The sequence below is a fragment of the Bombyx mandarina genome, chromosome 19, assembly GCF_030267445.1.
Source record: "Bombyx mandarina strain Sakado chromosome 19, ASM3026744v2".
Lineage (NCBI taxonomy): Eukaryota > Metazoa > Arthropoda > Insecta > Lepidoptera > Bombycidae > Bombyx > Bombyx mandarina.
In genome coordinates, this window is record NC_143225.1 from 9,851,620 (window position 1) to 9,867,900 (window position 16,281).

At 36.4% G+C, this 16,281-nt stretch overlaps 1 protein-coding gene and 1 long non-coding RNA gene across 6 annotated transcripts in view; one reads left to right on the plus strand and one right to left on the minus strand.

The window, feature by feature from the left end:
- Positions 1–16,281, minus strand: part of LOC149500870 (uncharacterized) — a 107,176-nt gene that overhangs the window by 12,382 nt on the left and 78,513 nt on the right. The gene's annotated exons all lie outside the window — the stretch shown is intronic.
- SC1 (voltage-dependent cation channel SC1) overlaps positions 1–16,281 on the plus strand; it is a 170,874-nt gene that overhangs the window by 1,141 nt on the left and 153,452 nt on the right. The window lies entirely within an intron of this gene.

Here is a 16,281-nt window from a genome sequence, read left to right on the forward strand (position 1 = left end):
TTTGTTTTTCCTTTGATGTGTCCCCCGTCGGACGGATTCCTTTTGTTTGTTTTAAGTTTATTTTACACAAAAGTTTAGATCTTTTATTTATCGATTGAGGCACAACGAAGTGAACGGGTCAGCTAGTAACAAATAAATATTTTTGTTAAACAATAATACCTCAAGTATAAAAATAAATAAAAACACACAATTATTGTCCTCCGCCTATTTCTGCCGTGAAGCAGTAATGCGTTTCGGTTTGAAGGGTGGGGCAGCCGTTGTGACTATACTGAGACCTTAGAACTATATCTCAAGGCGTGTGGCGCATTTACGTTGTAGATGTCTATGGGCTCCAGTAACCACTTAACACCAGGTGGGCTGTGAGATCGTCCACACATCTAAGAAAAAAAAAAAAAAATCAGTTTTGGTGTTCTTTGAATAGCGGACTAAACGATTCGGTCATAAGTATTAAAAGTGTGTAGACACGTATTTTTCAACGTATGTTTCGTTTGAGAGAAACGATTCTCTCGTATTATCCGTCCGGCATCCGATTCGAGAAGGAATTCATGTGTACACTCAATAATAAATCTGTACGAAAGAGAAAATGTGAGAGAATGAAATGTGAGAGAAGATGTAAGTGTGTGTGTGCGCGTTTCTTTTGTACTGCAAAGAATTTAAAAAAGGAACTTGTTTCGAAATCATACGCATTAAGTACCGTAACTATAATTAAAACTATTTTTACGGTTTATTTTTACGTATTTTCTTTTATCATTTCCGATGCGTGGTATAACAAACGTGAGATTAATCCGTAATAATATTTTCATCCGTAATATCCGTTATTAATCCGTAATACAGAAGAAAACATTGTAAAATTAGCGCTAACTGATTTTTGTAGACGTACTTCGAAACTTCGAGCCTTATAATATGTATTTGAAAAGCTCCAAATGGAAAAAGAGCTTTTTTTTCGGTAAGCATCGATCGGGTCGGTCAAGTTCACTTATGCATAATGCTATAAGAAAACTTTGTGACTACTCGAAGAACCCCTATATACCGCGATTTTTGTTACAAGAATTAAGTAATGGGTCGGTAAGTAATGATGTAATAGTCCTCCTAATATAGCGAATTTTCGGAAAACGACAAAGCAAATGAAAATCTATTAATATTATTTATTGAAGTAACTAGTACTCAATATTTTAATATCTCTTAAAACTTTTAGTATCAAAATATTAAATAACTATTATATAGGTAAACAATTAAATTATATTATAGGAGACAATAGAACGCATTATGTCTGTCTAATGATAAGAATAATAATAGTTATCTTCCGGTCGCCAAAATTGTAGCGCTATTTACGAAGAGGCATTGCTAAAATTATCATGTTCCTTACAATGCACAAATTCCTTAGGTGGGACAAAGAGAGTTTTCATTGCTTAGCTGTGGCGTTCTATTTTGAGCAATGAATGGGCTTTACTGTGGGTCAAGTTTGTCTACTCTTGGTTAGTCATGACATCATCGTATATCCGTTTTTCAATAGAAACTCATTTGAGACTTTCGTTGGAGATATATTCGGGCCAGTAAATACTGCATATCTTTCGAAGTGATTGAACAAAGCCGGCTGAGGTGCCTTTTTTTTTCAATTATAGTTCAAAGATAGTTTATTTGATTCTATTTTGCTTCTTCTTTTTGCGTTTTAGCCACTATATGGGATTGGTACAGCACGTTCTATTTTAAATTCCGGCCTATCATACGACATCACTGCACTCTTGTTTGCACTGATGTCTTGCAGTTAGTGAAATTGACATTCAAAGAATACGTTAATTACAACTAATGTTGTGTTTGTGTATGTATACTGTATGAGTATTTGTATAGGTATATAGTATTGTTATTATTTTTCATATCTCTCAAAAAGAAATACACCTGCCACAGAACCCTTTACACCACCCTTGGTTGACTGATAGAGAATGACTTAGGCATTAGGTCCGCCACTGCACTTTGGTGCATTAAGCTGAATAAATAAATAATTGAACAAACAAACATACATACATACATGTCAAGCGACAAGAAGTGTTACAATGAAACCAAAGTACGTAATTACGTTTTCACCATCAAAGAAACCAATATAAAACCCCATATGGGCAAGTACGAATTGTACGTCTAATAAAATTTTCCCGAAATTCCGGAATATTTTACGTAGCTAAATTAAAAAAGTTATTTATAAACAAGCGACGGCCTGTTGGATGGAAAAGATTACAGCAAATAATTCTTGACATTGCTAAAACGTGAACCTTCGCTCGGATATTGTCTAAAGCGTCTTACAATTTAATTTAAGTTTTAGGAACTTTTCGATATTGTGAAATTAAAAAAAAAGTCTTAAAAAGCAGGTTTTATTAGTTTTTTTTTAATATTCAAAGGCGACTTGAGATGATACTTTTATAATTGTATTTATTACATTGTATCTAGTTTTGTTGTTTTGCTTGGGCCACTGATCTATATGTTGATAACAGGCATTCCTATTTTAATTTTAATTATACCTTAGCGTTTTGATTATGTATTGAATGCGTTTCATAGGGTTTTTAATACTGACTTTTGGTGAGCTATGTATGTATATAGGTATATGCATGCATGTGTATGTATACTTGCATTACAATAAGTTTTGATTTCTTTGAGATTAATTCCTAATTAAGGAGAAAAAAATAATTTTGTTATCAAGAAAACTTCGCAAAAAAATAGAGTTTATTTTACGGTAAATTGAAATCATGTAACAAGACTGACTTGTTTGATTTCATTAGTAACTCTTAAATATGATGTTCTTATTTCACTTAATATATTATTTCTATTTATATAAGTTTTTGTTTTATTTTTTATTCCTGAAATAATTCCTTTCGATTGATTTAAAAAAAAAAGACATTATCTTGAAATAATAATTATATTTGTAATAAAAATGATGTTCAGCTTCATCGAGAAACCACATTGCACCACCGTAATCATTTATCGAAAATTGCAGTGTTTTAAAAGACACATCATGCTATTATGTATTATTGTGTGTTAAATTAAGACATCTAAAATTAACATTATACTACAAAAAAATATATTATTGAGAATATGAGTGTGAGTCCTCTTGTGAGTCCGCGCGGGTAGGTACCACCACCGTGCCTATTTCTGTCGTGAAGCAGTAAAGGGAGGGGCAGCCGTTGTAACTATACTTGAGACCTTAGAACTTATATCTCAAGGTGGGTGGCGCATTTACGTGGTAGATGTCTATGGGCTCCAGTAACCACTTAACACCAGGTGGGCTGTGAGCTCGTCCATCCATCTAAGCAATCTATATATGTATCTATATATATATAAATGAATTGCTGTTCGTTAGTCTCGCTATAACTCGAGAACGGCTGGACCGATTTAGCTAATTTTGGTCTTGAATTATTTGTGGAAGTCCAGAGAAGGTTTAAAAGGTAGATAAATATGAAAATGCTCGGATTAAATAAAAATAACAATTTTGTTTTTCTTTTGATGTGTCCCCCGTGAGACGGATTCCTTTTGTTGGTTTTAAGTTTATTTTATATAAAAGTTTAGGTATTTTATTTCTCGATTGAGGCACTACGAAGTCTGCCGGGTCAGCTAGTAAAAAAAATATTAGAATACATGTCTTTGACCAATTTTCTACGTGACCGTGACTCAAATTATTTGTTAAATACTAATACTAACTTGTTAAATACATTTTGGAGTTTCTATGTAAATATAGTTTCGTATGGATCATAACACAGTAGCCATAACACAAGAGAAAAATCTTATAACCATATTTGTCTCAATCACCTATTTGTCTTCGTTCAGTCTTTGAGTACACAGGCTGTGAATTCAACATATTACCTTATTTTAAGGCATATTAATTTATAAAAAAAATTATAGCAGATTCCGAGAGTCGAGGCTTCGATTATTTCTCTTGGCGCCTGGAAACATTGATACCAGTTATAAAATCTACTATTTTATCTTCCAAAGTTTAATAAACTTTATTTATTAAGATACAGCTTGTTATTAAGATACAGTTTATTTAATATCTATTAATATTAAAATGTTGATATTTATACGGCGGGAGTGCACAAAAGCTTAATGTTCGTCAATGATTAATGTACCTAATTTGTTTTCTTTTTTGTAAAATGTGCCTACCTTCTCTTTTTTTTGGCCATCGCGTACGCAAAACTCCATTATCATATCTTAAGTAGTTAACATACGACAGGGTTACGAACAAGTTCATTTTCACATCTATAACAAATATTATAGAGTAGACATCAAACGTATGCTGATTCTTATGTGAGAACTAGCTCAACGCTCCACATAATCGGATAAACGGGTCGCAAACACGTAGAACGCAAACAAATCCACAAATATTTGTTTTCTGCATTTAACGAACAAGACATACCGACATAGCTATGCTCGAAAACATCATCTGACATCTAAATATAATAATAATAATAAAATAAATAAATAAATAAATATTCATCATCATATTCATCAATTAACAATCACGCCACGTTAACTGGTCCCGTGATAAGTTCGTAAAGAACTTGTGTTACAGGTACAAGATAACGGAAATAAATGTAAGATTTTTATTATACACTAGCGACCCGCCCTCGCTTCGCTTCGGAAACATTAAAACACACATGAAACTGTGGCGACTCACTTACTCGCCACTACTTGGGCAACCGCCTTACAATTTGACAAAATCGCTGTCGCCTATGAATTCAGACAATCATCTATTTTAGTTGTTTAACACTTCGGAATCTGAAAAAACTGCGGGCAGTACTCATCGATATTTGTTGTGCTACCCATCGTTCGTGTCAGTGCTTTACTACTCCTATATGTTATTTCTTTATCGTACCACTCCTGTCATAGTTTGTTTGTGTACATACTTATCTTCAATAAACTATTCAAAGCAGTACATATTTATACTCACTGTGTAAACCATCCTTCGTGTCAGCGCCTACCTAATACAGTTAGAAGCAGAACTAATACTACAACTACTTCTACAAAACCAAAAAAATAAAATAAAAAAATGAAAAAAAAGTAGCCTATGTTCATCAGGGACAATGTCGGCTTCTAATGGAAAAATAATATTTCAAATCGGTCCAGTAGTTTCGGAGCCTATTCGAAACAAACAAACTAACAAATCTTTCCTCTTTATAATATTAGTATAGATACATATATTTAATATAGATCCATAACCCTGGAAAAGACATTTATATTTATCATAAAAATATCTTGCCTTGGCGGGATTCGAACCCGCGACCCCCTTGTGTAGTGACTATGTCACTTACCACTACACCAGACGATCGTCAAATAATGTAATGTAATACAAGTCACGAAAAGGCTGTTTCATTTTACAATAACAATATACGTTTTGAGGAAAATTGCGTTCATTTATCTAGTTTATATATTCTTTGCGTTTTGAAAGGGTTAAGGTTCACGCAGTTTGAAAAAGGGAATACTCTAATAAACTACCCTGCGCTCTGGTTATATTATAGGTCACTGTGACTTAAAAGATAAGATGCCCGGTGTACTTTGATTATGTCGGTGATCAAATTCCACAGGCAAGTTTTTACTGGTGGTAGGACCTCTTGTGAGTCCGCACGGGTAGGTACCACCACCCTGCCTATTTCTGCCGTGAAGTAATGCGTTTCGGTTTGAAGGGTGCAGCCGTTGTAACTATACTGAGACCTTAGAACTATATCTCAAGGTGTGTGGCGCATTTACGTTGTAGATGTCTATGGGCTCCAGTAACCACTTAACACCAGGTGGGCTGTGAGCTCGTCCACACATCTAAGCAATAATAAAAAAAAATTAAAAAGGAATTGCTGTTCGTTAGTCTCGCTAAAACTCGAGAACGGCTGGACCGATTTGGCTAATTTTGGTTTTGAATTATTTGTGGAAGTCCAGGGAAGGTTTAAAAGGTACATAAATATGAAAATTCGGATTCCTTTTATTTGTTTTAAGTTTATTTTATACAAAAGTTTAGGTCTTTTATTTATCGATTGAGGCACTATGAAGTCTGCCGGGTTAGCGTGTGTTCATATAAAAATAAAAAAATATATGTTTTAATTGTTATGTTATTAACATTGATGTACTATTTGTATTCTACAGTATCAAAGCGCCGCAACATTATGGTCCGCTTAAAAGTCCCCCGAGACCCTCCGAAGCTGAGCTCTATGAAGGCTCATTTTGATAAACGAGACCCAGCTATCTTTTAGAAGTGGGTTCCAACAACATTGCCCTATATTGTGAGAATGCATGTTTTTATATGCCTACCTCTTTTATATTACCACCGATCTGCCAGTAGCCTCATTATCGGGCTATTTTCACGGATTATCGGTACAGTCACTATTGTTTTTTTTATTGCCTAGATGTGTGGATAAGCTCACGGCTCACCTGGTATATAATGGTAACCGGAACCCTCGTACATCAATAACCGTCGACACTCGTCCTTAGACATTACATCTAAGTCTCACTTTTACAGTACAATGGCTGGTCCACCCTTCAAACCGAAACGCATTATTGGTTTACGGCAGAAACCGGCAGGATGGTGGTACCTACCGGCGCGGGCTCACAAGACGCCCTACCATTAGTAATTGCGCGAATTATAATTTTTGCGGATTTAATTTTTGTTACACAATGTTATTCCTTTACCGTGGAAGTCGTTGTTGAACATTTGTTAAGTACGTATTTCATTACCAAAATTGGTACCTTCTTGCGGGCTTCGATCACCGGCACTGGCGCATCTCTCGATACAAGTAAACCAGGCGTCTTATCATGTAGGCCCACTACGACTCCAAATCGACAAAATGAATACTTATTTCCAGACCTGTTTACCTATTGCTGCCGTGAAGTAGCCCTGCTTTCCAAAAAGTAGGATGGCATAGCTAACTAGTGCTATTTAAAATATTATTTTTACCTTTTTTCGGACTAATAATTAGGCCAGTGTGTATTCATAGATATCAATAACAATAACAACCTACTGCTATACATTTTAAGGGTTATTACAAGTATAATTAAGATTACTGATCATGAAAAGTGATCAAGTATTTGAAATGCTGATAATAACATAGTTTTAAATATGTCTAGGACTTATTTGATATCTTTGATTCGTACAATTAAGTAGACAATCTTAAAATCGAGATAGGTCAATCAAACAAACAAATCTTCTTGTGGGCAACACATAGTGAATCAAAAGGGATGTCTCAATAACACCGGAATAAGGTTTATTTTGTCTTCTCTGTTATAAGCATAGGCACGCTAGCAAATATCCAACAAACTACCGTGAGTACTCGTAAACATAATTCAACTTACGGTAGCCCGGAATCTAAATAAAATCATTAATCCATCCTTTTACGGCATTATAAATCATTAGATACCCGAGAGAAACGAACCAAAACTTAGATTGCATCGGAAACAACACTGACCCAGCCTTTACGAACGATTTATACATATTTAATGAACCGTGAAAAATGTTTTCACGCCCTGTGCTCCGAAACGGGAGATTTTACCGGTAAATAATGTATTATGATTGCTATCGTGTTGGGAAAACGGACCCGCTGCAGATGTCTGATGCCTGGAACTCTTTCATACGAATTTTCGTTTAAAAATATAACAAAACGGAGCCCTTTTGCAAAACATTCGGGTAATTAAAAAAAAATGTTTTTTTTTCTATTTTAGCCTCAAATTGAGCCCGTGTTTAGCATGAAAGGCCTCTAGAGAACGCTATCTGATTTCCTTGGTACCAAAAAATATATATTTTGGAAAATAAAACATAGTTTTTTCGAAATAACTGTTTCATGTTTTTTTCCTCGGAACACGGTTATGAGATACGATCGACACTTGTATCTGAAGTGTAGAGCTCTTAGGGGTGGATTTCCAAATGGGGCGAATTGAATTTAGTTCAGTTTAACCCTTCGAATATTTAGGTTTGCGATTTCTGCGAAGAAGAACCCCTTTGACAAGGCGCCACAATTCCGAGGAATATCCCTTCTACCTTCCAAGAGTATAGGTATTCTCGGGGTAGATATTATATTTCGAGCGCTGCTCAATATTGATTTAATTTAGAAGGTAATATAAAATTGAAAGGATAAGTGGGTTTCTAATATGTTAGGAATATTCAACAGAGCGACGTGGTACTACGCGCCTGGACAAAGAGAACCCTTCATCTCTATTATATGAGTGTACCACTGCCCCCTCCAGAACAGTGTTAATCCATACCACCTGGAACCACTCCGCTCATTCACAGTTCATTTCCAGAGTTTTTTCCACGTACCATCCTTCTATGTAATGAATTACCTCCTGGGTGCTTTACGAGCGCTATGGCATATCCTTTTTTAAACCAGTTAAAAAGCCCTAATATAGGCAGTAGCTCAGCTGTGTCTACATATATGACTTTGCAAAATCAAATCCCTTATATGTTCGTTTGCCTTTTAAAGCAATAAAAAGTATCTAAATAAAAATACGAAATCAGTGTGGCCAATTTTCGTTAATTCTACGTTGAACAGTCTCCATAGTTCTTTTAGTACCATAAAGTTGATTAGTCGTACTTTACGTGTTGCATCAATCAACTAAATTTGTAATCAACCTAATACAGATTAGATCAGCGGTAAGGTAATTTTTCATCTAAGAAAACAGCTATGATACGAAAATCTCTTACATCGTTATAATACATTAATCTACGTTCATATTATTTGTAATCAAAATATGTTGGATTTTCACAAAATCTAATCTAATTTTTTGCTATAGATGTTATGTGACGATTGGGTTCTTTTTGTAGCGTGTAGGAAGAATAATCGATGCCCACAGAGTTATGTGGTGATATAGATGGTGTTAGTCGCATCCGAATGGATATTGTACCAATTGGTGTCCATTAAATTTATGAAGTCACAGTCTGCTGATGGAGGGAGGACTTTTGTGTTTATTTTATAGCCTTGAAAAACGAACAAAAGGTGAAGGTAGCTATTTCACGTACAGTAACGTCTTCCTCACCAACAAATGTAAATTAATTTCTCAATTGGATAAATTTTTATGAAACAGATGGGTACACTTGTTTTGTGCGTTTAACAATCTTGCAATTCGGTAACGAAGTTAAATGCTTTCAGTACTGTTAATTCTATATTAACATTAACGTTAGCGAAGTCACTACGCCTACTTAAAACTTCGTCCTCAATAAGCGCTCTCTCCCTAAAGTTTTACTGTAGCAATTTTATTTACACCGTAACAATAAGCAAACAGCAACGTGGACTGGTTGTAACAATCGTAACAATATTTGTCAGTTTGACGCGTTACCGTCGAGCTCGCCGGGAGCCGGCAGCCGGTCGACCACAGCGCCCCCTCGCGCTGAACGCTCGTTTCAATACGTAATTAAGTTTTTGCCTAACCGAAATACGGGGTAAAGTAAATGGCGAAACTTTTATGGGTTTGTGTTCGTTGATTTGCGTTTTGTGGGAGTTTGTTGATTTGTAAATTCCCGCTTTTGTGTGTTTGTGATGCTATAGTGATTGATATTCCACATTATCGTATTATGTAAATACATTATTATCTACGTGAAAGTAAATTTAAGTCAAAATAAATCGTATTGTAAATACTGCATTCGAATAACCGTTTGAAAGATGTTTATGAGAATGAGTGGGAGTACCTGCCTATTTCTCTCGCATTTTATGGACAATTACGTGACGAAGCATTGTATGCATCGCGTTATTCTTTTGCCTCCATTATTTCTTTTCATCTCGAATTAACAATCATCATTCCCCTGCCCTTCTCCCAGTCACCCGGGGCTGGCGCAACATGTTTTAGGCAGCGACTTGGCTCTACCCCTGGCATTGCTGAAGTCCATGGGCGACGGTAACCACTCACCATCAGGTGGGCCGTATGCTTGTCTGCCTACAAGGGCAATAAAAAAAAGTTTCTCCTTCCATACACCTCTAACATATACCCTTTTACACATATCGTCTTTCACGCAATCCATCCATTTCTTCTTAGACCTACCTCTTCCTCTATATACTTCCACAATCACAGTTAACACTCTCTTACCAACCACATTGTCATTTCGTTTCATCACATGTCCATGTCATCCCAAGCACGCACTTCTCAACTCTCGAATTAACAATATTTACAGTATTAATATATATGATACAAAAGAAATCAATTTTTCAGATTAACTTGAAATTGGAGGAGAGGGCGTAGCAGCGAAACTGTAGATTTTGTGTCTGTTTGATCTCCGCGATTGTAACTAATATAATCGCGTTAGTCATAAATTTAAACAAAAAATTAAAACAGATGTAAACGGCTACGTACATACAAAAATTTGACGCCCTAATGCCGAATTTAAGAGTTAGGTGAGCTCACGGACTCGACTTGAGAGAATTTGCTAACCCTGTCCCTAGAACGAGCAGAGCTTCGCAGAAACTACCGCGCCGTAACATAATATGTCAAGGTATCGCCAATACAGGCCGTACTTGCCTAACTGAATCTATTTATATAAAAATGAATTGCTGTTCGTTAGTCTCGCTAAAACTCGAGAACGGCTATACCGATTAGGCTAATTTTGGTCTTGAATTATTTGTGGAAGTCCAGAGAAGGTTTAAAAGGTAGATCAATATCAAAATGCTCGGAATGAAATCAAAATAATAATTTTGTTTTCCTCTTGATGTGACCCCCGTCGGACGGATTCCTTTTGTTTGTTTTCAGTTTATTTTATACAAAAGTTTAGGTCTTTTATTTATCGATTGAGGCACTACGAAGTCTGCCGGGTCAGCTAGTCTTCTGATAAATAAATCGAGAGATCATTAAGATACTCTAATAAGATACCTTTTGTACTAAAATAAATACTAAATGTTGACCCGAGTTTGGCGGCGAATACCATATCATAATTTATTCAGTCACTAGGGAGGTTAATGTGTACAAACACAAACCGACGAAAAGTCTGGTAAAGACTTATTAAGTTGAAATTAGATATGATATACGGAAAACATATCCACGGAGGCACGAAAATAACGAAGTAACCACATTATGTTAAGTCGACCCCATTGCGAATGCATGAAGACGAGTCCCAGAGGTAATCATGGTTACGCTGATCCTACCGTACGGTTTGCTGACGTTATGGGAATCAATTGCCTTGAAAGATCTGTATAACTTAAAAATATCTCGAAAACAAAGCCAGACCATTTTTTTTTTGCAAATTCCTTTTTGTATTTATTCGGATAACTCGTCTGTTTGCCTTGTTCTTCAAATTTCATTTCTCTAGAGATCTCCAGAGAGACTTTGGTTTAGGTGCAATTATGTAAATCTTGAATATAGTCACATGGTTTCTAGTACATTAAAACTAAAGTACATTTTCAATCTAATTTATGCCTCGCAGGTATACGAGATGTAATATTTCATGTGATATTTGATGTAATATCTGAAATAAATACCTATTAGATTTTCATGGAATGATATATTGTATGGTATATTGAAGTCATCTTGGTCTACTGGATATGCATTTGTATCAAGCGATGCAACTGTGCCGGTATTCGAATCCGCAGGCAAGAACAATTTTTCTTATTAAAATGTGGCGGGTAGCCATCATACAACGCAAGATAATTGATAGATGCCTGAATCTCGCTTACGACATTTTCAAGATAAAGCGCATATATACAAGTTCCGAACAACAACATTCGGACCGTCGGCCTACCGAGCCATATCAACCGCTTGGTGGAAGATCTTCCCTTTGTCGTATACAGCCCCAAAGTGGTGACCCCGACGTGATGTGAACACACGCAACTTTCTGATTCATCATCAGCGCATCAAGAACTTCGGCTACCACAATCCCCGCATTCTCGCAGATAAAAGAACGTCATTGACAGTCATCCCACAGCAAGCCAGCATCGCAGCCTCAACAGGATCATCGCAGCCGACTCACCGCGCTTCCTGGTCCTACGGCACGCACCTACACTGCCTCATCGCGCAGCATTCAAGCTCAGTCTCGACTCACCGCAGACTTCGAGCAGCACTGGCGACAATCACGCAGCATTTCAAGCTCAGTTTCGACTCACCGCAAACTTCGAGCAGCACTGGCACTTGCAAGCTAATCTCAGCACGGACAACGCTAACTAAATGACACGACCTCCAGTCTCGGAGGGGAGTGATGTGGCGGGTAGTCATCATACAACGCAAGAGAATTGACAGATGCCTGAATCTCGCTTACGACATTTTCAAGATAAAGCGCATATATACAAGTTCCGAACAACAACATTCGGAGCGTCGGTCTACCGAGCCATATCAACCGCTTGGTGGAAGATCTTCCCTTTGTCGTATACAGCCCCAAAAAATAATTACTTGGTTCACGAATGACTTCAAAGCTGAAAGAATAACATCACGTAAAAAAATACAATTTGCGTAATTACTGGTGGTAGGACGTTATATGAGGCCGCACGAATGGGTACCAGCACCCTGGCAATTTCTGCCATGAAGCAGTAATGCTTTTCGATTTGAAGGGTAGGGTACCCGTTATACTGCAAAAACGGAGACTTAGAACTCATGTCTCAAGATGGGCGGCAGCATTGACGTGGTTGATGTCTATGGGCTCCGGTGACCACATAACATCAGCTGAGCCGGGAGCTTGTCCACCGATTTAAGTAATAAAAATTATAATTGAATAGGTGCATACCTATTTCTGCCGTTAGCCTAGATTTTAATCTCACGTTTTGAGGCCGGCAGCGGAATTATTTGTACCTGTGAATTACAATAACCACTTAAGAACATGTTGGCTGCCAGCACAAAGCTGCCCTTTCTTAAGACTTAATTTCCTGCTTTTCTCTATAGTGATAATTATTGATGATTTGCAGAAATCTGTAAAAAAATTGAATTGTTGCGTTGGACGCGCATTTGCAGTTTGCATACTTTTCCCAAAATTTTTATTGTTTTTTTTAATGATAACGCATTGTTTTTTAGTGTAGCGCTCCATTCTTAATAAGCCGAACAATTATATCTGACAGCTGTAAAATTTTAGAGTTGGTAGGGGCGAGGATTTTTTTACAAAAAGATAAAATAATGTACTGGCATTAAGACGGTCCCTATGATTTAAATATACCTTATACACTATGATAGTAGTAATAGAATTGCTGATAGTTTTCCTAATAAATAGGCCAAACAATGTCTCTGTTAACATAAGGAATTTGAAGAAAACAAAACTCTCGTAAAAGTATATCATCATTCGATTTATTTTTACTCTAGGTATAGAGTTGAGAATCAAATTATTACGGGTGAATGCTTACAGAGTCAACATTCTGCTTAAATATTAACTGTTGTCCTTATGTGAGTATTTGAATAATATTTCATCATCTATGTAGGATTGGAAAGAACGAAAAAGAATGGAACGTATGAAAAGAGTGTGGAACGGAGCGTTAAGATGTGATTGAGAGAAAACGAAAAGAAAAAATTACAGACAGGATGACAGTGAATCGGAAGACGACGAAGACGGTTAAGGCGTAAAAAAGGTGTTAGATATTTTTTTATTAAAATAACTGAAGATTTTGGAACAGTGGAGGTTTTATTTTATGCGCTACAATCCCTATTCTACATTTAAGTAACAAGCTGCTGCTGTGACTTAAAAAAGAATTTCAATATTCAGTGCGATACTTATTCATTGAAAAAAACATTCAGAAATTCGATATTCATTTACGAGTTAGAAGTTCACAGTCTCTCACTGATGTCTTAGTCGATCGTCCGTCTCATCAACTGAAGACTGTTTTAATCATTTAGGGAGACATTCACTCAGATATGGTTTGTTATTTCAGACGGATTAACTGAAGCGATCCGAGTTGAATCCGTTTGTGTGTCTAGCGCTAATTGCTCGATCCAAACTGAACCGAATGTATTGTTTCACTGATTGTTTGTTGATGTGATGTGACTGATGTTTTCGTAGACGTGTATCTGTAACAAGGATTATTGGGACATTACCCGAAAGCAAAGTTAAATCTATAAGCTATAACAATATATCTTTGAATACAGACGAGCATACGGCTCACCCGATGATAAGTGGCGCTCACGGACCACAGCCATATCAGAGGCGTAGCTAAGCAGCTGTTCACCGATAAGGACCTTTTTCAAGTCTCGTTCATACAAGAACAATGTGATGAGAATGTGGTTTTTATTTTTATTTTTTATTGCTTTCGTGGGTGGACGAACTCACAGCCCACCTGGTGTTAAGTGGTTGCTGGATCCCAAAGAAATCTACAACGTAAATGCCACCACCCACCTTGAGATATAAGTTCTAGGGTCTCAGTATAGTAACAACCGCTGTCCCACCCTTCAAGCCGAAACGCATTACTGCTTTACAGCAGAAATAGTCCTACCATCAGTTAATACGCAATTTATAATTTTGCGTGTTTAATTTTCATTACACGATGTTATTCCTTCACCGCGGAACTCAATCGCGACCATTGGCATAGTACTTATTTCATTAGAAAAATTGGAACCCGCCGGCGGGATACGAATGCACCGAAGGTCTCTTATCCTTTAGACGACGACCACGTGGTTTTCACATTTTTCCCATCTATGTAACTCCTTTGCCCATGTACAAAATAAGTCAAATTCATAGACTCTATCATTCACAATTATATGTAAATATAATCATGCAACCGGAAACGATCAAAATATTTGCCGCGAATCAACTGACAAAACAAACCATAAACAATTCAACGCTTAAACTGTTGCTGTTGTATAATAAATTAATACTTTACAACGTATAATATTAAGCAGCTTCACAGTGTAATATCGTTTTATATGTATTTGACGGTATAACCCGAGATGAAGTAAACAAAGTAAATCACACTTATATTTGTACCTCTGTGGAGTGCTGAGACCTAGAACGCGTACAGTACCCGGCGATAAATATTGCACATCGACCGTGCGAAAGAGACGGTGAATTTTTGCTTCGTAGAGCGTTATATCTGTCGCAAATTACCTAATTGACATTTAGTCTCCATAGATACCGGATCGTTAGTGTTTCGTCGCACACTGGTAACGCTCTACAACAAAAACAAAATTAAGTCCTACCACCAGTAGAAATCTTTTACTGGTAGTAGGACCTCTTGTGAGTTCGCGCGGGTAGGTACCACCACCCCACCTATTTCTGCCCTGAAGCAGTAATGCTTTTCGGTTTGAAGGGTGGGGCAGCCGTTGTAACTATACTGAGACCTTAGAACTTATATCTCAAGGTGGGTGGCGCATTTATGTTGTAGACGTCTATGGGCTCCAGTAACCACTTAATACCAGGTGGGCTGTCAGCTCGCCCACCAATCTAAGCAACAAAAAAAAGACGACTGTCTCTTTCTAAATATCGATGTGCAATATTTATTGCCTGGTACTGTAATACTTGTTTTAAATTGTACCTACACATTTCAAAATTAAACGCAAAACATTGAACGAGAAAGCGTCCTTGTACGTTACGTAATTTATTTATCTATTTGTCGAATGTATTTTAGACCAAATATAATTGTTGAGGACTCATGCACAAATATGTTTATTTTTTTTTATTTTTTATTTCCCTTGTAGGCAGACGAGCATACGGCCCACCTGATGGTGAGTGGTTGCCGTCGCCCATGGACTTGCCAGGGGCAGAGCCAAGCCGCTGCCTTGTTTCGTTAGTAATAAATATTCTTGCTGTCTTTTCGAATGACGAGAACAATGAAAACAGGCTGGGATCTAGACGTAAAATACCGGTACATTTTTTTTTTGTTGCTAGATTTCTATGCATAAAACCGGACTTTAATTATTGTGAATGATATATATTTATTGAAACTAAAGTATTGTATTCGATATACCGTCTAGTGATTGTAAATATCTTTTTTGTTAAATGATATATGTACATTTAATGATATCTGATTAAACTAAAAATTTACGTCGGTGTATAGTAAATTACTTCTCTCGTCATTCTGTTGCTAATATTGCTCTATAGTGGAACCTATTTTATTTCACATGTAAAATAGGAACATATATGTATAACGTAACAATCTTTAACTATTTGCTAACACCTCATAGTTCTTGACGAATTTTAGGTATTTAAGCTATCAGTTCACTACTATTAACTATCAGTTATCTATATATTAATACGTGAAGCAAAAACTTTGTATCCCTTTTTACGAAAATTGCGCGGACTGAGGAGTATGAAATTTTCCACACTTATAGAGAATATAGAGAAGAAGTGCACAATGCTAATATTTTTTTAAAATAATGCATAAAAAATACATTAAATCGATAAAGAAAACATTACACACGTTACATACCATGTGT